This window comes from Salmo trutta, unplaced genomic scaffold (genome assembly GCF_901001165.1).
Source record: "Salmo trutta unplaced genomic scaffold, fSalTru1.1, whole genome shotgun sequence".
Classification (NCBI taxonomy): domain Eukaryota; kingdom Metazoa; phylum Chordata; class Actinopteri; order Salmoniformes; family Salmonidae; genus Salmo; species Salmo trutta.
The window spans coordinates 16,446,021-16,470,027 of NW_021822911.1; the positions used below are offsets into that span (position 1 = coordinate 16,446,021).

Below are 24,007 nucleotides of genomic sequence, written 5' to 3' on the forward strand. Positions count from 1 at the left end.
TTCTGTACAGCACTTTGAGATTTCAGCTGATGTACGAAGGGCTATATAAATAAATTTGATTTGATTTGTAGGTAGTTGGATGGGCTATTTACAGATGGGCTATGTACAGCTGCAATGATCGGTAAGCTGCTCAAATAGCTGATTCTTGAAGTTAGCCAGGGAGCTATACCGTTGAAGTTGGAGGTTTACATACACCTTACCCAAATACATTTAAACTCAGTTTTTCACAATTCCTGACATTTAATTCTAGTAAAAGTTCCCTGTCTTAGGTCAGTTAGGATCACCACTTTATGTTAAGACTGTGAAATGTCAGAAAGATAGTAGGGAGAATAATTTATTTCAGCTTTTATTTCTTTCATCGCATTCCCAGTGGGTCAGAAGTTTACATACACTCAATTAGTATTTGGTAGCATTGCCTTTAAATTGTTTAACTTGGGTCAAAGGTTTTGGGTAGCCTTCCTCAAGCTTCCCACAATATGTTGGGTGAATTTTACCCCATTCCTCCTGACAGAGCTGGTGTAACAGAATCAGGTTTGTAGACCTCCTTGCTCGCACACACTTTTTCAGTTCTGCCCACACATTTTCTATAGGATTGAGGTCAGGGATTTGTGATCGCCACTCCAATACATTAACTTTGTTTGTCCTTAAGCCATTTTGCCACAACATTGGAAGTATGTTTGGGGTCATTGTCCATTTGGAAAACCCATTTGAGACCAAGCTTTAACTTCCTGACTGATGTCTTGAGATGTTGCTTCAATATGTCCACATAATTTTCCTACCTCATGATGCCATCTATTTTGTGAAGTGCACCAGTCCCTCCTGCAGCAAAGCACCCCCACAACATGATGCTGCCACCCCCGTGCTTCATGGTTGGGATGGTGTTCTTCGGCTTGCAAGCCTCCCACTTTTTCCTCCAAACAGAACGATGGTCATTATGGCCAACAGTTCTATTTTTGTTTCATCAGATCAGAGGACATTTCTCCAAAAAGTATGATCTTTGTCCCCATGTGCAGTTGCAAACTGTAGTCTGGCTTTTTTTATGGTGGTTTTGGAGCAGTGGCTTCTTCCTTTCTGAGTGGCCTTATGTTGATATAGGACTCGTTTTACTGTGGATATAGATACTTTTGTACCTGTTTCCTCCACCATCTTCACAAGGTCCTTTGCTGTTGTTCTGGGATTGATTTGCACTTTTTGCACCAAAGTACGTTCATCTCTAGGAGATTTTCACCAAAGTTGATTTGTCACGTGCGCTGAATACAGCAGGTGTACAGTGAAATGCTTACTTACAGGCTCTAACCAATAGTGCATAAAAGGTATTAGGTGAACAATAGGTAAGTAAGTAAAGAAATAAAACAACAGTAAAAAGACTGACCGTTATAGGCTATATACAGTAGCGAGGCTATATACAGTAGCGAGGCTATATACAGTAGCGAGGCTATAAAAGTAGCGAGGCTACATACAGACACCGGTTAGTCAGACTGATTGAGGTAATATGTACATGTAGATATGGTTAAAGTGACTATGCAAATATGATGAACAGAGAGTAGCAGTAACGTAAAAGAGGGGTTGGCGGGTGGTGGGTGGCGGGACCCAATGCAGATAGTCCGGGTAGCCATTTGATTACCTGTTCAGGAGTCTTATGGCTTGGGGGTAAAAACTGTTGAGAAGCCTTTTTGTCCTAGACTTGGCACTCCGGTACCGCTTGCCATGCGGTAGTAGAGAGAACAGTCTATGATTGGGGTTGCTGGGGTCTTTGACAATTTTTAGGGCCTTTCTCTGGCACCGCCTGGTGTAAAGGTCCTGGATGGCAGGCAGATTAGCCCCAGTGATGTACTGGGCCGTACGCACTACCCTCTGTAGTGCCTTGCGGTCAGAGGCCGAGTAGTTGCAATACCAGGCAGTGATGCAACCAGTCAGGATGCTCTCGATGTTGCAGCTGTAGAACCTTTTGAGAATCTCAGGACCCATATCAAATCTTTTTAGTTTCCTGAGGGGGAATAGGCTTTGTCGTGCCCTCTTCACGACTGTCATGGTGTGTTTGGATCATTCTAGTTTGTTGTTGATGTGGACACCAAGGAACTTGAAGCTCTCAACCTGCTCCACTACAGCCCCGTCGATGAGAATGGGGGCGTGCTCAGTCCTCCTTTTCCTGTGGTCCACAATCATCTCCTTAGTCTTGGTTACGTTGAGGGATAGGTTGTTATTCTGGCACCACCTGGCCAGGTCTCTGACCTCCTCCCTATAGGCTGTCTCGTCGTTGTCGGTGATCAGGCCTACCACTGTTGTGTCGACTGCAAACTTAATGATTAGGTTGGAGTCGTGCCTGGCCATGCAGTCATGGGTGAACAAGGAGTACAGGAGGGGACTGAGCACACACCCCTGGGGAGCTCCAGTGTTGAGGACCAGCGTGGCAGATGTGTTGCTACCTACCCTCACCACCTGGCCCGTCAGGAAGTCCAGGATCCAGTTGCAGAGGGAGGTGTTTAGTCCCAGGATCCTTAGCTTAGTGATGAGCTTTGAGGGTACTATGGTGTTGAACGCTGAGCTGTAGTCAATGAACAGCATTCTCACATAAGTGTTCCTTTTATCCAGGTGGGAAAGGGCAGTGTGGAGTGCAATAGAGATTGCATCATCTGTGGATCTGTTTGGGCGGTATGCAAATTGGAGTAGGTCTAGGGTTTCTGGGATAATGGTGTTGATGTGAGCCATTACCAACCTTTCAAAGCATTTCATAGCTACAGACGTGAGTGCGTGAGTCATTTAGACAGGTTGCCTTTGTGTTCTTGGGCACAGGGACTATGGTGGTCTTTTTGAAACATGTTGGTATTACAGACTCAATCAGGGACATGTTGCAAATGTCAGTGAAGACACTTGCCAGTTGGTCAGCACATGCCAGGAGCACACATCCTGGTAATCCATCTGGCCCCGCAGCCTTGTGTATGTTATTTTTTATTATTTTTTACCCCTTTTTTTCTCCCCAATTTCATGGTATCCAATTGGTAGTAGTGACAGTCTTGTCTCTTTGCTGCAACTCCCGTACGGACTCGGGAGAGGCAAAGGTCAAGAGCCATCCTCCAAAACACAACCCAACCTAGCCGCACTGCTTCTTGACACAATGCACATCCAACCCGGAAGCCAGCCACACCAATGTGTCGGAGGAAACACCGTACACCTGGCGACCTGGTCAGTGTGCACTGCGCCCGGCCCGCCACATGAGTCGCTAGTGCGCGATGAGACAAGGATATCCCTGCCGGCCAAACCCTCCCCTAACCCGGACGACGGTGGGCCAATTGTGCGTCGCCCCATGGGCCTCCCGGTCGCTGCCGGCTGCGACAGAGCCTAGGCTCAAACCTCGAATCTCTGGTGGCACAGCTAGCACCTTAGACCACTGCGCCACCCGGGAGGCTAGCCTTGTGTATGTAGACCTGTTTAAAGGTCTTACTCACGTCGGCAACGGAGAGCATGATCACACAGTCGTCCGGAACAGCTGATGCTCTCATGCATGCCTCAGTGTTGCTTGCCTCGAAGTGAGCATAGAAGTGATTTAGCTCGTCTGGTAGGCTCGTGTCACTGGGCAGCTCGCGGCTGTGCTTCCCTTTGTAGTCTGTAATAGTTTGCAGGCCCTACCACGTAAGACGAGCATCGGAGCCAGTGTAATATGATTCAATCTTAGCCCTGTATTGACACTTTGCCTGTTTGATGGTTTGTCACAGGGCATAGCAGGATTTCTTATGAGCTTCCGGGTTAGAGTCCCGCACCTTGAAAGCGGCAGCTCTACCCTTTAGCTCAGTGCGAATGTTGCCTGTAATCCATGGCTTCTGGTTGGGGTATGTACATACAGTTACTGTGGGGACGACGTCCTTGATGCACTTATTGATAAAGCCAGTGACTGATGTGGTGTACTCCTCAATGCCATCGGAAGAATCCCGGAACATGTTCCAGTCTGTGATAGCAAAACATTCCTGTAGTTTAGCATCTGCTTCATCTGACCACTTTTTTATTGACCGAGTCACTGGTGCTTCCTGCTTTAATTTTTGCTTATAAGCAGGAATCAGGAGGACAGAGTTGTGGCCGGATTTACCAAATGGAGGGCGAGGGAGAGCTTTGTATGCGTCTCTGTCTGTGGAGTACAGGTGATCTAGAATTTTTTTCCCTCTGGATGCACATTTAACATGTTGATATAAATTTGGTAGAACTGATTTAAGTTTCCCTGCATTAGTCTCTGGCCACTAGGAGCACCGCCTCTGGGTGAGTGGTTTCCTGTTTGCTTATTTCCTTATACAGCTGACTAAGTTCCAGCTTTGTGAAATCATGTGAATTCCACTTGGCTGTTGACAGAGGGAGAGAGAACAGGTAGCCTAGTAGTGTAAAGTTGAGTAAACAAGTAGTCTGTCCCTTTGCCATGCTTCTTGTCTCTCAACAACATTAGGAAAAGTCCAGCCTTGCAACTAAAGAATTTGCTGGTGTTGGGGAAAGAAATTGTAGTATTATGTGACTTTCTTCCACTGGGAGATCTGGTCATTATCTGATGTATTCAATTCTGAGTTTGCATCCCAATATTACACTTTATATACGTCATAGAATACTGAATATAACAAAACTGTTAGACATAGAAACACCGGATTTTCTGCATTAAAAAAAATCGAATAATGTTTATAAATGATTAAATTATGAAAAATAAGAATATCACTCCACCCGTGAGGCCACTAGATAATTTGAGTGCAGGACAGGGCTACTACCACATCCCAGTTGAAAGCACCTTCTGACATGCATCAGTGTGCGATCTCATTCTTATGGCCACTCGTTGGAGTGGAGTAGTTTGTTCATAGCCATCCTCCTTTTTGTCCGTGCAAAATTATTTTGCTATAGTATCGATTAAATGTAAAATGAGAGGCTTTCATTGACGAACAGAAAAAAAGCTGCAGTGCTTTGTAGCAAAGAGGTGAGCGTACAACGTGCAGTATGTTGTCGTGTACTTATATTGCTGTAGATCTAGGGATTGATACTGGCTGAACAGTATCATGTACCTCATCAGTGTAATTAAAGCATATACAACAGCCATTGTTAATAGGAACTGTGTCAGGGCTAACGAGTTAGCAGATTGTCTCTCAGATGTTCTCATCGGTATCATTCATTCATGTTTCTGAAACAAGTGGGCGGGCTGGCATAACGCAATGACTGATGCAAGGACAGAGGGATGGATTGCCTGGCACTGTAATGCTGTTGATGTCTCTGAACTGTCATGCTCTTAGTGCCTGATGTTACATAAGACTGGTAACGTCATTGTGGCTCTATGTCACACTGTCACAGCCACTGATTGTCCTTAGTGCTTGTGATTCCAGACTGGAACCTGTGTGTTGTGTTGGGTATCACACTACAGGACAGGACATGATGTACAGGTACGTCTACAGATAAAAACACCCATCTGCCAGCAGCCATTACATTACATTTAGCATTTCACGTGTGTGTGTGTGTGTGTGTGTGTGTGTGTGTGTGTGTGTGTGTGTGTGTGTGTGTGTGTGTGTGTGTGTGTGTGTGTGTGTGTGTGTGTGTGTCAAATCAAATGTTATTTGTTACATGCGCCAAATACAACAGTGAAATGCTTACTTACAAACTCTTTCCCAAAGATGTAGAGTTTTAGATAAAATGATAAAAAAAGCGAGAAATAAAACACACAAGCATGAAGCTATATACAAGGAGTACCAATACCATATCAATGTGCAGGGATACGTGGTAGTTGAGGTAAATATGTACATGTACAGGAGGCTGGGGCTCCCGAGTGGCACAGCGGTCTAAGGCACTGCATCTCAGTGCAAGAGGTGTCACTACAGTCCCTGGTTTGAATCCAGGCTGTATCACATCCGGCCGTGATTGAAAGTCCCATAGAGCGGCGCACAATTGGCCCGGTGTCGTCCGGGTTTGGCCGGGTAGGCTGTCATTGTGAATAAGAATTTGTTCTTAACTGACTTGCCTAGTTAAATAAAGGTTAAATAAATATACACTGCTCAAAAAAATAAAGGGAACACTTAAACAACACAATGTAACTCCAAGTCAATCACACTTCTGTGAAATCAAACTGTCCACTTAGGAAGCAACACTGATTGACAATACATTTCACATGCTGTTGTGCAAATGGAATAGACAACAGGTGGAAATTATAGGCAATTAGCAAGACACCCCCAATAAAGGAGTGGTTCTGCAGGTGGGGACCACAGACCACTTCTCAGTTCCTATGCTTCCTGGCTGATGTTTTGGTCACTTTTGAATGCTGGCGGTGCTTTCACTCTAGTGGTAGCATGAGACGGAGTCTACAACCCACACAAGTGGCTCAGGTAGTGCAGCTCATCCAGGATGGCACATCAATGCGAGCTGTGGCAAGAAGGTTTGCAAATTCGCCACTGGCGCCCTGTGCTCTTTACAGATGAAAGCAGATTCACACTGAGAACGTGACAGACGTGAAAGAGTCTGGAGACGCCTTGGAGAACGTTCTGCTACCTGCAACATCCTCCAGCATGACCGGTTTGGCGGTGGGTCAGTCATGGTGTGGGGTGGCATTTCTTTGGGGGGCCGCACAGCCCTCCATGTGCTCGCCAGAGGTAGCCTGACTGCCATTAGGTACCGAGATGAGATCCTCAGACCCCTTATGAGACCATATGCTGGTGCGGTTGGCCCTGGGTTCCTCCTAATGCAAGACAATGCTAGACCTCATGTGGCTGGAGTGTGTCAGCAGTTCCTGCAAGAGGAAGGCATTGATGCTATGGACTGGCCCGCCCGTTCCCCAGACCTGAATCGAATTGGGCACATCTGGGACATCATGTCTCACTCCATCCACCAATGCCACGTTGCACCACAGACTGTCCAGGAGTTGGCGGATGCTTTAGTCCAGGTCTGGGAGGAGATCCCTCAGGAGACCATCCGCCACCTCATCAGGAGCATGCCCAGGCGTTGTAGGGAGGTCATTCAGGCACGTGGAGGCCACACACACTACTGAGCCTCATTTTTACTTGTTTTAAGGACATTACATGAAAGTTGGATCAGCCTGTAGTGTGGTTTTCCACTTTAATTTTGAGTGTGACTCCAAATCCAGACCTCCATGGGTTGATAAATTAGATTTCCATTGATTATTTTTGTGTGATTTTGTTGTCAGCACATTCAACTATGTAAAGAAAAAAGTATTTAATAAGATTATTTCTTTCATTCAGATCTAGGATGTGTTGTTTAAGTGTTCCCTTTATTTTTTTGAGCAGTATATATATAAATATAATAATAAGAGTGAAAAGTAGCAGCAGTGCATATGCTGGGTGTGAGTCTGTGGTGGCGTGTGTGTGTGTGTATGTGACATCAGTATGCGTGAGTGTGTTATGTGTGTGTGTTGTGTGTGTGGATAGAGACATGTGTATGTATATATAGCCAGTGCAGGTAGAGTCAGTACAGATAGTCTGAGAAGCTATTCAGCAGTCTAATTGCTTTCAAGATAGAAGCTATCTTGGAGCCTGTTGGTCTGAGACCCGTTGCTCCGGTAGCACAGAGAACAGTCCATGTGCTTAGGTGGCTGAAGTCTTTGGCAATTTCCTGGGCCTTCCTTAGACACCGCCTGGTATAAACGTCCAGGATGGCATGGAGTTCGGCCCCAGAGAAGTACTAGGCTGTCCGCACCACCCTCTGTAGAGCCTTGTGGTCAAGGGCGGTGCAGTTGCCATACCAGACGGCGAAGCAGCCAGTCAAGATGCTCTCATTGGTGCAGCTTTAGAACTTCTTGAGTATCTGAGGACCAAATCTGTGTGTGTGTGTGTGTGTGTGTGTGTGTGTGTGTGTGTGTGTGTGTGTGCGTCTTTTTTGTTATTGTTTTTGTTTTGTTGTTGAAACAGAGGAGAGGAGACTCCGGCAGCGACGTCAGAAAATTGCAGTACATATTGTGCTGTTCTATCACGCATGCAATAATGTCAGAGGGAAAAACAGTGTTGGTTGTTTGCAGTAACTTCTTTGTTGTTGTAATCCCAAACGGATGTGGCAGTTTCACCAATTAAGGATTCCAGCTGTAGCCCTTTCCTGCAGTCAAATGACCTAGTGGCCTCAAAAAGGAGGATGGTTATGAACAAACCACTCCTACGAGTGGAGTACTTTTGTTTCAAAGTAGATTTGTTTGACTACCAAGAAACACTCTGTGTGACACTGATGTAGTCCTCTGCAGTAAAAGGTTTTTAAAGCAGGAGAAAGAGACGAGTTGGTGCACTGTTACCAGCCTTTACTCTTCAGCTGTATGGTTACACTTTCACATTACTGTACTATGCATCCTCTCTATTTTCGCTGCAGCACAAATCAGGATAGCTATGTCTGTCTATACAAAGGTCTTAGTCATGAATGTTTCAAGCTATTCACGTTGATTCAATCACTGCTATTCAATACGGAATCAACAAAGGTTTACACCACACACTGATTGCCAATCAGAGGATGGTGAACTGTCCCTTTGAACCAGGTGACTCAAATGCCTGAGTCATATGTGATCATATAACATTCAAAACCTCCTGAGATCAACAAGTTATCACATAGTCTTGAATGACAACTACAGGAATTTTGTAACTCTGGACGTCATTCATTTCTTTGATATTTTATTTTGAAAGAATATTTCAAATCCATTGCTCTGAGTCATAAGAGTTCATTGTATTTCAGTTGAATTAATTGTATTCACAAGTGCTGCTCCCATTGAGGAGCCTCTCTATCTATGTAAATAGTGTTGTGTATTTTTCCAGACCCTTAATAAAAAATTGTACTCTTCTGAATAGCAGGAGTCAGGCAAGTGGGCTGTGGACTTTCTTGACTTTTCTTGACGTCTTTTAGTTTGATTGACTCCACCAAGGGGCAAAGATATAATCCTGTCAACAGTTTAAATTATAGATTTGTTGCTTCAGAGTGCAATCATTTATGATGCTTACGCATTTGACCTTCACTGTCCTCAAGTCTCTGTCAGACCACATACAAACAGACATCTGTTGTTAGATGTTCGTTACAAATATGAAATATTAAATCAGTGACTTTCTATATATTTCTGTGTTGGTATCAAAGCAGAGCACAGCTTGTGTGAGCAGACAAAGGTGCTCAGGCAGCAGTCTGGAGGACTGGCTGCTGGCTGCTTGTCAACAACTTTTCAATACATCTATTTATGACCTTAGTTTAACTGTTGTACCCCATCAGAATGCAAAATATAATCTTGTTTAACTCCATTGTTTGTAAACAATGTGAATGTAAACAAACACTGTATAGCCTCAAAACATGGTTAAAACTATAACTTTGTGAATGTAAACAAACACTGTATAGCCTCAAAACATGGTTAAAACTATAACTTTGTGAATGTAAACAAACACTGTATAGCCTCAAAACATGGTTAAAACTATAACTTTGTGAATGTAAACAAACACTGTATAGCCTCAAAACATGGTTAAAACTATAACTTTGTGAATGTAAACAAACACTGTATAGCCTCAAAACATGGTTAAAACTATAACTTTGTGAATGTAAACAAACACTGTATAGCCTCAAAACATGGTTAAAACTATAACTTTGTGAATGTAAACAAACACTGTATAGCCTCAAAACATGGTTAAAACTATAACTTTGTGAATGTAAACAAACACTGTATAGCCTCAAAACATGGTTAAAACTATAACTTTGTGAATGTAAACAAACACTGTATAGCCTCAAAACAATGTGAATGTAAACAAACACTGTATAGCCTCAAAACAATGTGATTGTAAACAAACACTGTATAGCCTCAAAACAATGTGAATGTAAACAAACACTGTATAGCCTCAAAACAATGTGAATGTAAACAAACACTGTATAGCCTCAAAACAATGTGAATGTAAACAAACACTGTATAGCCTTAAAACAATGTGAATGTAAACAAACACTGTATAGCCTTAAAACAATGTGAATGTAAACAAACACTGTATAGCCTCAAAACAATGTGAATGTAAACAAACACTGTATAGCCTCAAAACATGGTTAAAACTATAACTTTGTGAATGTAAACAAACACTGTATAGCCTCAAAACATGGTTAAAACTATAACTTTGTGAATGTAAACAAACACTGTATAGCCTCAAAACATGGTTAAAACTATAACTTTGTGAATGTAAACAAACACTGTATAGCCTCAAAACATGGTTAAAACTATAACTTTGTGAATGTAAACAAACACTGTATAGCCTCAAAACAATGTGAATGTAAACAAACACTGTATAGCCTCAAAACATGGTTAAAACTATAACTTTGTGAATGTAAACAAACACTGTATAGACTCAAAACATGGTTAAAACTATAACTTTGTGAATGTAAACAAACACTGTATAGCCTCAAAACATGGTTAAAACTATAACTTTGTGAATGTAAACAAACACTGTATAGCCTCAAAACATGGTTAAAACTATAACTTTGTGAATGTAAACAAACACTGTATAGCCTCAAAACATGGTTAAAACTATAACTTTGTGAATGTAAACAAACACTGTATAGCCTCAAAACATGGTTAAAACTATAACTTTGTGAATGTAAACAAACACTGTATAGCCTCAAAACATGGTTAAAACTATAACTTTGTGAATGTAAACAAACACTGTATAGCCTCAAAACATGGTTAAAACTATAACTTTGTGAATGTAAACAAACACTGTATAGCCTCAAAACATGGTTAAAACTATAACTTTGTGAATGTAAACAATGTGAATGTAAACAAACACTGTATAGCCTCAAAACATGGTTAAAACTATAACTTTGTGAATGTAAACAAACACTGTATAGCCTCAAAACATGGTTAAAACTATAACTTTGTGAATGTAAACAAACACTGTATAGCCTCAAAACATGGTTAAAACTATAACTTTGTGAATGTAAACAAACACTGTATAGCCTCAAAACATGGTTAAAACTATAACTTTGTGAATGTAAACAAACACTGTATAGCCTCAAAACAATGTGAATGTAAACAAACACTGTATAGCCTCAAAACAATGTGATTGTAAACAAACACTGTATAGCCTCAAAACAATGTGAATGTAAACAAACACTGTATAGCCTCAAAACAATGTGAATGTAAACAAACACTGTATAGCCTCAAAACAATGTGAATGTAAACAAACACTGTATAGCCTCAAAACATGGTTAAAACTATAACTTTGTGAATGTAAACAAACACTGTATAGCCTCAAAACATGGTTAAAACTATAACTTTGTGAATGTAAACAAACACTGTATAGCCTCAAAACATGGTTAAAACTATAACTTTGTGAATGTAAACAAACACTGTATAGTCTCAAAACATGGTTAAAACTATAACTTTGTGAATGTAAACAAACACTGTATAGCCTCAAAACATGGTTAAAACTATAACTTTGTGAATGTAAACAAACACTGTATAGCCTCAAAACATGGTTAAAACTATAACTTTGTGAATGTAAACAAACACTGTGTAGCCTCAAAACATGGTTAAAACTATAACTTTGTGAATGTAAACAAACACTGTATAGCCTCAAAACATGGTTAAAACTATAACTTTGTGAATGTAAACAAACACTGTATAGCCTCAAAACATGGTTAAAACTATAACTTTGTGAATGTAAACAAACACTGTATAGCCTCAAAACATGGTTAAAACTATAACTTTGTGAATGTAAACAAACACTGTATAGCCTCAAAACATGGTTAAAACTATAACTTTGTGAATGTAAACAAACACTGTATAGCCTCAAAACATGGTTAAAACTATAACTTTGTGAATGTAAACAAACACTGTATAGCCTCAAAACATGGTTAAAACTATAACTTTGATACCGTGGAAGGTCCTTGCATTCATGACTCTGTCTATAATTTTGAAAGTGGTTTCATTTCTCCAGTGCCATCCCTCATCCCTTTACTAAAACGTTGTTATGGTTCAAACTGCACATTACCATTGGCTACATCAGAGTGCTTCTGAGACAGGATGGAATAATTCACAAATGACAAGAGGAGAATCTACATAGTAAAGCACTCGTAGCAAAAATATCAATAACACCACTCTCAGTACAGATGCTATGACTCTACCTGACAGCCATGTGGTTGAAAATACAGTACATTCTTACCAGAGTGCCGTACCTTTAAAGAGATAGGGTGTGCTGTGGGGGACCATATGTTGTGTTGTCTCTCTTGTTTTGATGTGTGTTTTGTCCTATATTTATATTGTTTTTATTTTTAATCCCAGGCCCACGTCTCTGCAGGAGGCCTTTTGCCTTTTGGTAGGCCGTCATTGTAAATAAGAATTTGCTCTCAACTGACTTACCCAGTTAAATAAAGGTTCAATTAAATTGAACTAATTAAAAATAAATATGGTGAGAGGACACCAAGGGACTTTGCAGATCATAATGAGGTATGGGGTCATTAAGTGGGAGGGGAAAAGGGTGGGTGGGGTGCTGTGACTGACCGAGAAAATGGGCGGAGGGCATGGGAAGGCAATGGGAGCAGTGCTTCCCAGGTCTGACATTGTGATGTCAGCGTAGTAATCTACCAATCAGCTGCATTCCCCAGTTGTCTCTCATTGTGGGTCATATGACCATAGAATTATGAATTAGAATACTAGAATAGTTATTTAATAGGATCTCTATACATATTATTCAGCTGGAGTGGACCGACAAACTCATTAGCTAGCTACATCGCCTCATGAGAAACAAAAGTCATTTCAGAAAATTAGTCAAATTAACCGCATGGGTGAGCTTACTTTCATTCAGAGCATAATTTAGTTACATGGAGAGTTTTTCTCCTGGAATTTCTATTTTACATCAGGCTATGTCACTACATGCTGATTAGCTTTTAAAAGAAGATAATAAACTGTCTTTTCTCTGGGTATTGTTTTGTTATCTTGTCTGTGTAATTCAAGGACAAGTTGACTGAGTGTGATCGTGGAGGGAAGACACTGTGCTGAAAATATACATATAAATAGCAACTGTCAGGCCCATTGACTGCACTGATACAGGTGGAGACTGTTGTATTATTCATTACATGAGCTTGAAGCCACAACAGACAGTGAAGTCATATGTTTGTCCCACTCCATTAACAGTCAGCACGCCATTTTAATTTAGCCTTCTGGATTTGTAGGTATGTGGACTCCATACCACACAAATGCATTATAAGACAAGACAAACATGGGCATGCTAGGGGGAATGCTTTGACGTTGCCAGATTATCCAAATCGGAAAGAAGAATGACCTTGTTATATTGCTATGAGATTGAGTGTGTGCATTTATATGACGTTCATTTATATATTGTTAACAATTATGTGGTAATTCATTAATAGTTCACCACCCCAGTATTACAATCTAGTGATTAAAGAAGTGTTTACCTGGCTAGGTGGATCTACCGTTGACTGCAAGCTGTTGTTATTTTATTGTGATAAGTTATTATGATTGGGTGAAGCAGCCATGAATGCTCAGTGCTTACACATGAAGTGCAGTGATAGTGGAGGGGGGAGTTGACTAGGATGGTGCCTCCCTGAAGGCTGCGGCAGGGCCGTGGCAGGATGTGACCCATGCCAGGGCCCCTAAGCGATATGCTGCTACCTCATCAACTGGAGCTGGGCTGACGGTCGCCAGCGTATGCTCTCGGCACTACAAGGGCATGGACTCTGGCGGGGTGATTAAGAGTGCACTGCCAGGGGTGGAAGAATGAGAGAGAAACAGAGTAGAGAGGGGGAGAAAGGAGAGAAAGGGGGAAGAGGAGAGAGCGAGTAGGTAGGGGAGGGAGAGAGTCCCCAAACAAGGAAGCCAGGGGAAAGAATACAAGCCACAGAGAGAGAGAGAGCTAGGTAAGGGTTAGTCACGTGTCAAACTCATTCCACAGAGGGCCAAGAGTCTGCAGGTTATCCCTCCACCCTTGTACTTGATAGATTAATTAAGGTCACTAATTAGTTAGGAACTCCCCTCACCTGGTTGTCTAGGTCTTTATTGAAAGGAAAAACCAAAAACCCGCAGACACTTGTGAATCGAATTTGACACCCCTAGGCTAGACGTTGTTGACTGTGGAGTTACTGGAAAAAGACTGACTGAGGGAGAAAAAAAGAGCTAGACAGTGCCTAATTTGTAAATCAGGAGTTGCCGGAACAAGTGAGCACGAGAGGGGGGTGACCTGCATTGCATGCATATCATCACATTTGCGTAGTGGCATAGAGCAGTAAGTAGAGGCATTTACAGAAGTTGCCCACATGGGAAAGAAGGTTTGTGGCCTAGGGTCCAGAAAATGTTTGGCCTTTTTATAAACGCATTTAATGCGATTCTACGTCATTTTACGATTGGAGATTTTGGCACGCTCTTTTGTAATGCTGCGTTCAAAACAACTGGGAACTCGGAGCTGGGCAATCTACGACTTCAGACTTCAGTGCGTTCAAGACAACTGCGAAATTGGGGAAATAACGAGCTCAGACTGGAAAAATTTGTTTTGGATGGTCATCCAATTTGAAATTCCACACTCTGGCCTCTTCTAGAGCTCCGACTTTCCGACCTGACGATCACTGACATCATGATTCGGCTTATTTTTTTTCGAGTTCCAAGTTGTCTTGAAAGCACAAAATGATCGAAATGACAGGCAATTTAGACACTGACAAACTGAGAATCTGAGATCAATGAAAACGACATTGAATCCATCAATAGCCTAGGCCTATTTAATTTATTTCTCAACAGACAGCAGTAACCATAACTTTGTCAAATGTATTTCAACCCTTTGCGCGCCTCTATAAGGACATTATGAATTGCAATGCTGGAGAGATGAGAGTTGCAGGCTCATTTCTATCGGAGTAGAGAGCGGGAGAGATAATAGAAAGTGAATCTCATTGTAGTGAGAGATGGGGGGGATTAAAGAAGAGGCAACTCTAAAGAACTTTGATCACGTTTATTAGAATCTTTACATTGCAAAAAGTGACAATTATTTTTCATGCCAGAAGAGGTACCGGATCCGGACAAAACGAAACTGTTCCAAGACGGAGAGGTGCCAGATCCTGTTCCAGTAGGATCCGGCTAAAATTAAGCACTGGAGAGAGGGCAAGTGCTGAGCGATTAACCGAAATTTCGTATTTTTTTCTCCGGTTATTCAACAACTAATTGACCGATGTGGGTTCAATGACTTGAATTCCATTTAGTTCGTTATTTCTGTGATCCCAACGCGCCGTTTCTCCAGAGAGAAATCAAATCATTCACGAGAGAAATCAAGTCAAGAACTATGTGGGACACTGGGCTGAAGGGAGTTGTAGTTTTCATTAACCAAATATTCAACCTAGTTCAGCGCAGAAATGTCGTAATTAACTACATTAACCACGTTTTTATCAACAGTTTTTAATTTGTTCGTTCGACATGGTGGGATATTTTTGTCTGTAAAATTAATTATGCGAGAAATGGCGGTGGAAACGCCTTTATGCTCAAATATTTATGTCATTTCCATCATATCGAAGTAAACTTGTCACGCGATGATATTGAGTGTGGCCCTCCCACTACTACTCAGGAAACCATGCAGTTTCTTAGGCAACAGATTAAGTATATTATGATGAATTTCACAGTGTTGAAAGTGCACGGTGATGAGCTTGGTGCTCCTTTCCAATAAATATCGAGGGTCTTATTCTGGTGACACGATGCTCAACTGCCCTTTTGACAAATACAAATATCTTATCCAAAATAATTGAATCATGTGTACTAGCCAGTGGCAACCCGTCATTCAGGGCAGGTGAGGCAGATGTCTTTCTTGCTATCCACAAAAACATTGTGCCATCTGGTTTGCTTAATATAAGTATTTTGAAATTATTTTTACTTTAGCAATTCCATTTATTTTAAGTATATTTAAAACCAAATACTTTTAGACTTTTATTCCTGAGTGGCGCAGCGGTCTAAGGCACTGCATCTCAGTGCAAGAGGTGTCACTTCAGTCCCTGGTTTGAATCCAGGCTGTATCACATCCGGCCGTGATTGAGAGTCCCATAGGGTGGCGCACAATTGGCCCAGCGTCGTCCGGTTTTGACCAGGGTAGGCCGTCATTGTAAATAATAAATATTTGTTCTTAACTGACTTTCCTAGTTAAATTAAAATAAAAATCTAATGACTGAAGTCGTATTTTACTGGGTGACTTCCACTACTACTAGAGTCATTTTCTATTAAGGTATCTTTACTTTTACTCAACTATGACTATTGAGTACATTTTGCACCTCTGCAAGCTGGCTGTTCTTTCCAGCTCGGACAGAGAGACACTTTTACGCCTGCTACTTTAGGTTAGATACACACAGACCGCATAAACCACATAGGAGATGTACACAACACAACAATGAGAGAGGGATAGAGACAGTTTGTGAAAGTATGCCTTATCTCAGCCTGGTCTCATAGACTAGACGTAACATAGTAAATGTAAATCCGGGACCTCCAAATTAGTATGATGTGTTATGTTTGGTATGGTTACATAAGACAGAAGGTTAATTATGGCAAAAACAAAAGTTGGGTGGTTGGTCGGGGTGGTTGGGTCTAGCAACCCAAAGGTTGTGTATTTGAATCTCATCATGTACAACTTTAACATTTTTGCTAATTAGCAACTACTTTTTAGCTACTTTGCAACTACTTGGCATGTTAGCTAAACCTTCCCCTAACCTTATCCCTTTAACCAAACTCCTAACCTCAACCCTAACCTTAACCCTAACAATAACCCCTAACCCTATCCTCTAGCTTAGCTAACGTTAGCCACCTAGTTAAGGTTAGTGTTAGCCACCTAGCTAACGTTAGCCACAACAAATTTGAAGTTTTGCAAATTCATAACATATTGCATTATTTGCAATTCATAACAAATTGCAATTAGCAACATATCATACGAATTGTAATTCGTAACATCATACTACATTGAACAAAAATAATGAGGCCAATATTGTTTTACGTATCTGTGACCAACAGATGCATATCTGTGTTCCCAGTCATGTGAAATCCATAGATTAGGGTCTAATGAATTTATTTAAATTGACTGATTTCCTTATATGAACTGTAACTCAGTAAAATCTTTGAAATTGTTGCACATTGCATTTATATTTTTGTTCAGTATAATTGAAGTGTCCCAGATTTCGTTTACTAAGTTACATCTACCCCCCAGTCCAGGTTGGTTATCTACTTTGAAGAGCTAGTCAAATAATTTTGTCAGACAGCTCTGCAACATACTTAGGCAGGCTTGCCTAGCTGAATAGGATGACTAAAGACAGTACAGTACAGGGTGCGCAGAGATAACTTTGTCTGGCTAGCTGCTACTGCCTGAGCAGAGATGAGATGATGACTTTAAGGAATTAAAAATAATAAAGCCATCAAATAAAACGAAGTAATATACACAACTGAAATATTGTATTATTTCATAGCAATTTCCTATTTTTCTATTGATGTCAACCCAATGTAGACCTGACAGAAATAATTGAATGTGAATGTTCACTGTTGTTGGCTTTAGAATTTCAATTAAAAAGCTCTAAAATCATTTGAATGTCATTATTTCATAATGCATTTAATTTAGAAAAAAATTATCGTAAACAAAATAAAAAAACATAATTATTTTTTTATAATCGAACTCAAAACCAAATCGAGCTCAAAAAACACTTATCGCTCAGCACTAGTTCCATGTAGAACCCTCTGTGGAAATGGTTCTACATGGAACCTCAAAGTTTCTATCAGGAACCAAAAGTGTTCTACTTGGAACCAAAAAAGGTTAGTCAAATGGTTCTCTTATGGGGACAGATAGCACCTTTTTTATGAGTTTAGAGAGCGCACAAGACATAGGGCATATAAGTCGCTTGGAGTGGTGAGAGACAGAAGGGGGAGGGAAAGTGTGGGGGAAAGAGACTGGGAGAGAGAAGCTGCTCTGTGTGGACTGTAGCTTGCAGCTGTAATTGTGGAAGAGCGAGAAAGCGTGCTCATGTGAGAGAGACTCAGAGACTACTAGAGAGAGAGAGAGAAAGCAAAAGAGGTTGAGAGAGAGTGAGAGAGAGACAGACAGATAGCGAAGGCTGAAACACAGAGAGTGAAGTAAATAAAGAATGCAAGAAAGACAGTACAGTGACGCAGTGCTTCTCTGTCTACTGTTGGTGTACGAATTCTGTGGAGGCAGCGTGATACAAGGACTATACATTTCCTGTCTCCTATCAGCCGGATTTACTCCGAAAAGAGCATCAATGACCATTGGACCATATACTTCTCCACAATATTGCAGGCACTAAAGGTGGACTTTTAACAAGTGCAGTGACAATGCAGGTGAGATTCTCTTGATTGTTTATATACTGTACATGTGTTCAACTGCATGTTGTACTGAAATTATAGTGATTGGTTTGCTAGACTTAAAGTAAGCCTTTTTATTAAAATGAATCACTTGTGGTGCATGGCATTTCTATCTGTTTATAATCGGGAAAACTGAATATCTACTAGATGCCGAGTTATGTATATTTCATACGCTTGCAGACTGTATGTTATGTTTGCGGTAAAAAAATATTCAACAGCTTCTGTCTGAAGCCAGATGATGTGTCGACAGAGGCTGTGTTGTTTAGTTTAATTGTGGTAATGAGCTGTTACTATGCATTTACTTATAATCTGAGATATTTTTGATATGGCTTCCAGGTAAAAAACAAAAAACAAAGATGTGCTTTGGAAAGTGAACTTTTATGATTGAGTGTAGAGAACAATGACGTTCTGTGTCTCTGTATCGCTCTTCTTTCCCCTCTCTCATACCGTACACACAGATACAGTCACACTCACAATATGTGTTGCTTTGTTCACTAAGTCCTGTGCTGCTGGCTCTCCCTAGCTGCAGACAGCAGGACAGTTGATGGAGTGACGTGCTCTGGGTGGGGTGCCTGTTCATTAGATGAGTGTGATTGAGACCACAGCATATTGACAGGGAGTAGAACAATGAGACTACTGTACATGGTTAACAAACACAACAAAGATCAACAGAGCAAGCGAGGAGTCACCTATAGATCCACGGATAGCTGGATTCAGGAATAAAGCGCCTTTCACAGTGCTCTTCACACATCCTGTAACAGCAAAATAAAATGGATTGATAGAGAAAGTAAGAGGTATATGAGAGAAGGTGTGGAAAGAGAAGGCTGGGAAGAGATATGCAGTATGGGGGAGTCGTCATAGATTGAGTGGACTTTGGAGAAGGGTAGAAAAGAGATAAGGAGACGAGGGAGTGTGAGAGAGATGAAGGAGTCACTGCTGTGTTCTAGTACAGCTAGGCCATGACAGTAAAGACAGCCCTGGCTTGGGGGGACATCGAGTAGAGATGGCCAGTCCATTATTCCTGCTCCAGGGTGGGAGCCCTGACCTAGCCCCTAATCCAACAGCCTTCCCTACGCCTCGCCTCTCACCCAAGGAGATCGCCACGGCTCTCCTCACACAAACAAACACACATCCACTGCATGCATGACAAACACAAGCTTCATAAGCCCCGTGGTCAGTCAGCCCTCCTTACCCAGCTAGCTACCACTGCTCCTCAAACGTTCACCACACACTTCTGCCTACCACTTAGGCATTTTACTTTGCATAGACACCTCTATATCCATTTTAATTTGTATCAAGGGCATTTGTTAGTCTATTGTTATACTGCTTCTCTTTTGTCATTTGCATTGGTTTGTGAGATTTGTTTTGTTGTAAAACTAAAAGATTGTGCGGATGAAGTCATGTCTTGCTGTGAGGATCAGTTGGGTAGTTGTTGTGACAGTGTCCCCCACAGCCTCAGGCATTGCTATGGGCACACAGGGGACATTTCCGCCTGTCATCTCCACTTTAGTTACAACCAAAGACGTTTAACAAGGGTACAGATCTTGTACCTCCCGAAGCTTAAAAGATAAATCTGTATGCCATCAAACAAAATGCTTTTTTTCTTTTGTTCAGCATTTTGATTTCAGGTCTTAGTCGTGCTTGATCCTCATATAATTGAGATGGAATGCACAGTGTAAGGCTCAGTTTAATTTATAATAATAGCTGTAATCAGATTTTCTATATCCCCACAGTTTTGAATTGGTCCACCCAGGGATCTTACCAGCTATAAATCTCAGTTATGTGCAGTGGTGGAAAAAAGTACTGAATTGTCATCCTTGAGTAAAAGTAAAAATACCTTTAATAGAAAATTACTCAAGTAAAAGGGAAAGTAAAAGTCTAAAAGTATTTGGTTTTAAATATCAAAAGTAAATGTAATTGTTAAAATATACTTAAGTATTAAAAGTACAAGTATAAATCATTTCACATTCCTTATAGAGTGGAGTTGGTATCGCAGTTGAGAAAATACTTTCAGACAAAAAGCTTAAAAGCGACTGCCCCTAAAAACCAACGACTCCCTTTGAAAACGGGTGATGTGGCATCAGAAACATTTATTATAGTGTAAAAATGTACTACAAAGTGTAGCTAAATAGAATAACTTTGGTCATACCCAGTCAGCACGTGACGTCCAAGGACGTTGAATTATGGGCGATATCAGGTCTGTCTGTTGTGGCCGCTATTTCACCCTAAAATAGTTATCCCAAATTGGGCTGTGTATAACTATGTAAATGTCTCTCAGCCAAGGTGACTTTTATCAATATACACTCTAAAAAGTAAAGGTTCCTGGAGTATCCTTTAGGGGTTGTTCAAATTGAAACTGTGGGGGAACCCCTAAAAGTTTTTTGAAGAACCTTTTGTGGGAACTCCTATAAGTTATTTGAAGAACCCCTTATCATGGTTCCTCAAAGAACCTTTTGGGGTTAATTTTTTTAAACTCCCTGTCCACCCTCCCTCCATTATAAAAACATATTTTAATATTAATAATAACAATATTGACAGTATTGATTTAAATAATTCATTGTTTATTTAGTGGCACCACAAATGTAAATTAATATTTACAAAACAATTTACCAAACAAAACACATTACAAAATTGCAACATTTCTGCAGGCATGTCAGACCATAATACATAATACATTTACTTTGTATAGTGCTTTTCATGACATTTTTTTTTACATTTTACATTTTAGTCATTTAGCAGACGGTCTTATCCAGAGCGACTTACAGTGGTGAATGCATACATTTCATTTCATGCATTTTTGTTGTTGTTGTACTGGCCCCCCGTGGGAATCAAACCCACAACCCTGGCATTGCAAACACCATCCTCTACCAACTGAGCCACAGGGGAATACATGACATGACATTTAAAAAATACAACTAATGATGTACAATAAAAACAACATTAAAGATGAATCATAGGTAAACTAACAATATTGTAGACTTGATGCTAAATACAGATTTTTTTCAGCTTTAGTGTGTATTGTCACATCCTGACCAGTAAAAGGGGTTATTTGTTATTGTAGTTTGGTCAGGGTGTGGCAGGGGGTGTTTGTTTGTGTGTTTTGGGGGTTTTGGGTGATGTTCTATGTTATTCTATTTCTATGTTTAATCTAGGTTGTCTATTGGAATTATTTGGGGTTGGTCTCTAATTGGAGGCAGCTGAACCTCGTTGCCTCTGATTAGAGACCATATTTAAGTAGGGGGTTTTCTCATTGTGTTTAGTGGGTGGTTATTTTCTGTTTAGTGTTTAGTGTACCTGACAGTACTGTTTGGCTGTCGTTTTTCTTGTTTTGTTTAAATGTTCGAATAAATATTTAAATATGAGCACTCAACCCGCTGCGCCTTGGTCTACTCCCTTCGACGGCCGTTACAGAACCACCCACCACAAGAAGACCAAGCAGCGTGGACCGGAGCACCGGGGAGAACGATCGACATGGAAGGAGGAACGATGATTCTGGGAAGACAAATTAAGGGAGCTACAGGAGCCTGAGAGGCAGCCCCCCCCCCCCCAAACATTGGTAAGTCAGGTTGGAGACCTGAGCCAACTCCTCGTGCTTATTATGGGGAGCGACGGATCAAGCAGGCACCCTGTTATGCTGAGTTACGCACTGTGTCGCCAGTGCGCAGCTATAGCCCGGTGCGGTCGATACGGGCTCCTCAGCATTGCCGTGCTAGAGTTGGCACTCAGCCAGGGAGAAGTGCGCCGGCACAGCACATCTGGCCACCAGTGCGTCTCCTAGGTCCAGCCTACCCTGCGCCTGCTCTACGCACGGCAGCCATCATTCCCCAGCACAGCCCAGTTCGCCCTGTGCCAGCGCTCTGCCCGTGCCGGGCTATAGTGACCATCCAGCCAGGACGGTGTGTGCCAGCCCTGAGCTCCAGATCTCCGGTACGCCTCCATAGCCCAGTACGTCCTGTTCCTGCTCCTCGCACTAGCCCTGAGGTGCGTGTCACTAGTCTGGCGCCTCCAAAGCCAGTCCCACGCATCAGGCCTCCAGTGCGCCTGCCCAGTCCAGTATGTCCTGTTCCTGCTCCTCGCACTAGCCCGGCGCCTCCAAAGCCATTCCCACGCATCAGGCCTCCAGTGCGCCTGCTCAGTCCAGTACGTCCTGTTTCTGCTCCTCGCACTAGCCCTGTGGTGCGTGTTACTAGTCTGGCGCCTCCAAAGCCAGCCCCACGCATCAGGCCTCCAGTGCGCATTCCCCGTCCAGAGCTTCCGGCGACAGTTCCCCGTCCAGAGCTTCCCGCGACAGTTCCCCGTCCAGAGTTTCTGGCGACAGTTCCCCGTCCAGAGCTTCCGGCGATAGTTCCCCGTTCGGAGCTTCCGGCAACAGTTCCCCGCCCGGAGCTTCCGGCGACAGTTTACAGTCCGGAGCCTGCAGAGACGGCCTACAGTCCGGAGCCTGCAGAGACGGCCTACAGTCCGGAGCCTGCAGAGACGGCCTACAGTCCGGAGCCTGCAGAGACGGCCTACAGTCCGGAGCCTGCAGAGACGGCCTACAGTCCGGAGCCGGCAGAGACGGCCTACAGTCCGGAGCCGGCAGAGACGGCCTACAGTCCGGAGCCGGCAGAGACGGCCTACAGTCCGGAGCCGGCAGAGACGGCCTACAGTCCGGAGCCGGCAGAGACGGCCTACAGTCCGGAGCCGGCAGAGACGGCCTACAGTCCGGAGCCGGCAGAGACGGCCTACAGTCCGGAGCCGGCAGAGATGCTCCCCAGCCAGGTGTCTGCAGCGACGCTCCCCAGCCAGGAGTCTCCAGCGACGCTCCCCAGCCTAGAGTCTACGGAACGGGAGCTACGCCCAGAGCCACCTCCGTGGGGGGAGGATTGGGAAGGGGGGGTGTAGCACAGGAACCGTCCTTGACGGTGGCCACCCTCCCTTCCCTCCCTTTAAGTTTGGGGTTGTTTTTGTGGTTTTTTTTTGTTTGAGGTGCATTTCGGGGTCTGCACCTTTGGGGGGGAGGGTGCTGTCACGTCCTGACCAGTAAAAGGGGTTATTTGTTATTGTAGTTTGGTCAGGGCGTGGCAGGGAGTGTTTGTTTTGGGTGTTTTGGGTGATGTTCTATGTTTGTATTGACTGCTATGTAGGTTAAATGTACACTTCAAATGCAGCTGTCCTACAACATATCTGTACCTTCTTCTTGATCCCAATTGCATTGTGTCCATGTTCTGTCCTATAACAATTTCAAAGAAAGAGAAAATGTGTGAAAGAATAGTCTTACATGCATTAATATATATATATATATTAAATAAATATTGAAAGATAAATGGCATCGACAAATAATATAATGTAAAATGGAATAACATATTGGAGAAAGCACTAGCCAATACAGTACTGCCATACAGTAACAGTACTGCCATACAGCCCTAACAATTCCAAAATGGGATAGTATTGTACATGTAATGTTACCAAAATGGGATAGTATTGTACATGTAACGTTTCCTAAATGGGATAGTATTGTACATGTAACGTTTCCTAAATGGGATAGTATTGTACATGTAACGTTTCCAAAATGGCATTGTATTGTAAATGTAATGTTTCCAAAATGGGACAGTATTGTCCATGTAACGTTATGCCCCTTGTGAGTTAATAGTATGGCATGCTGTAGCAGGCTATATAAAGAGGAAGACCTCCATTGACGATTCAGTACGTTGTAACATCTCGTCTGGACAGGTC

General features: G+C 42.2%; 1 long non-coding RNA gene across 1 annotated transcript; it reads left to right on the plus strand.

Moving 5' to 3' along the window:
* The first annotated feature begins 1,640 nt into the window (after window positions 1-1,640).
* Window positions 1,641-19,693, plus strand: LOC115186784 (uncharacterized). Its single transcript, XR_003875907.1, has 4 exons — window positions 1,641-1,650; window positions 2,843-2,848; window positions 13,747-13,753; window positions 19,212-19,693. It is a non-coding gene; the product is annotated as an uncharacterized LOC115186784 (long non-coding RNA).
* The last annotated feature ends 4,314 nt before the right edge of the window (window positions 19,694-24,007 follow it).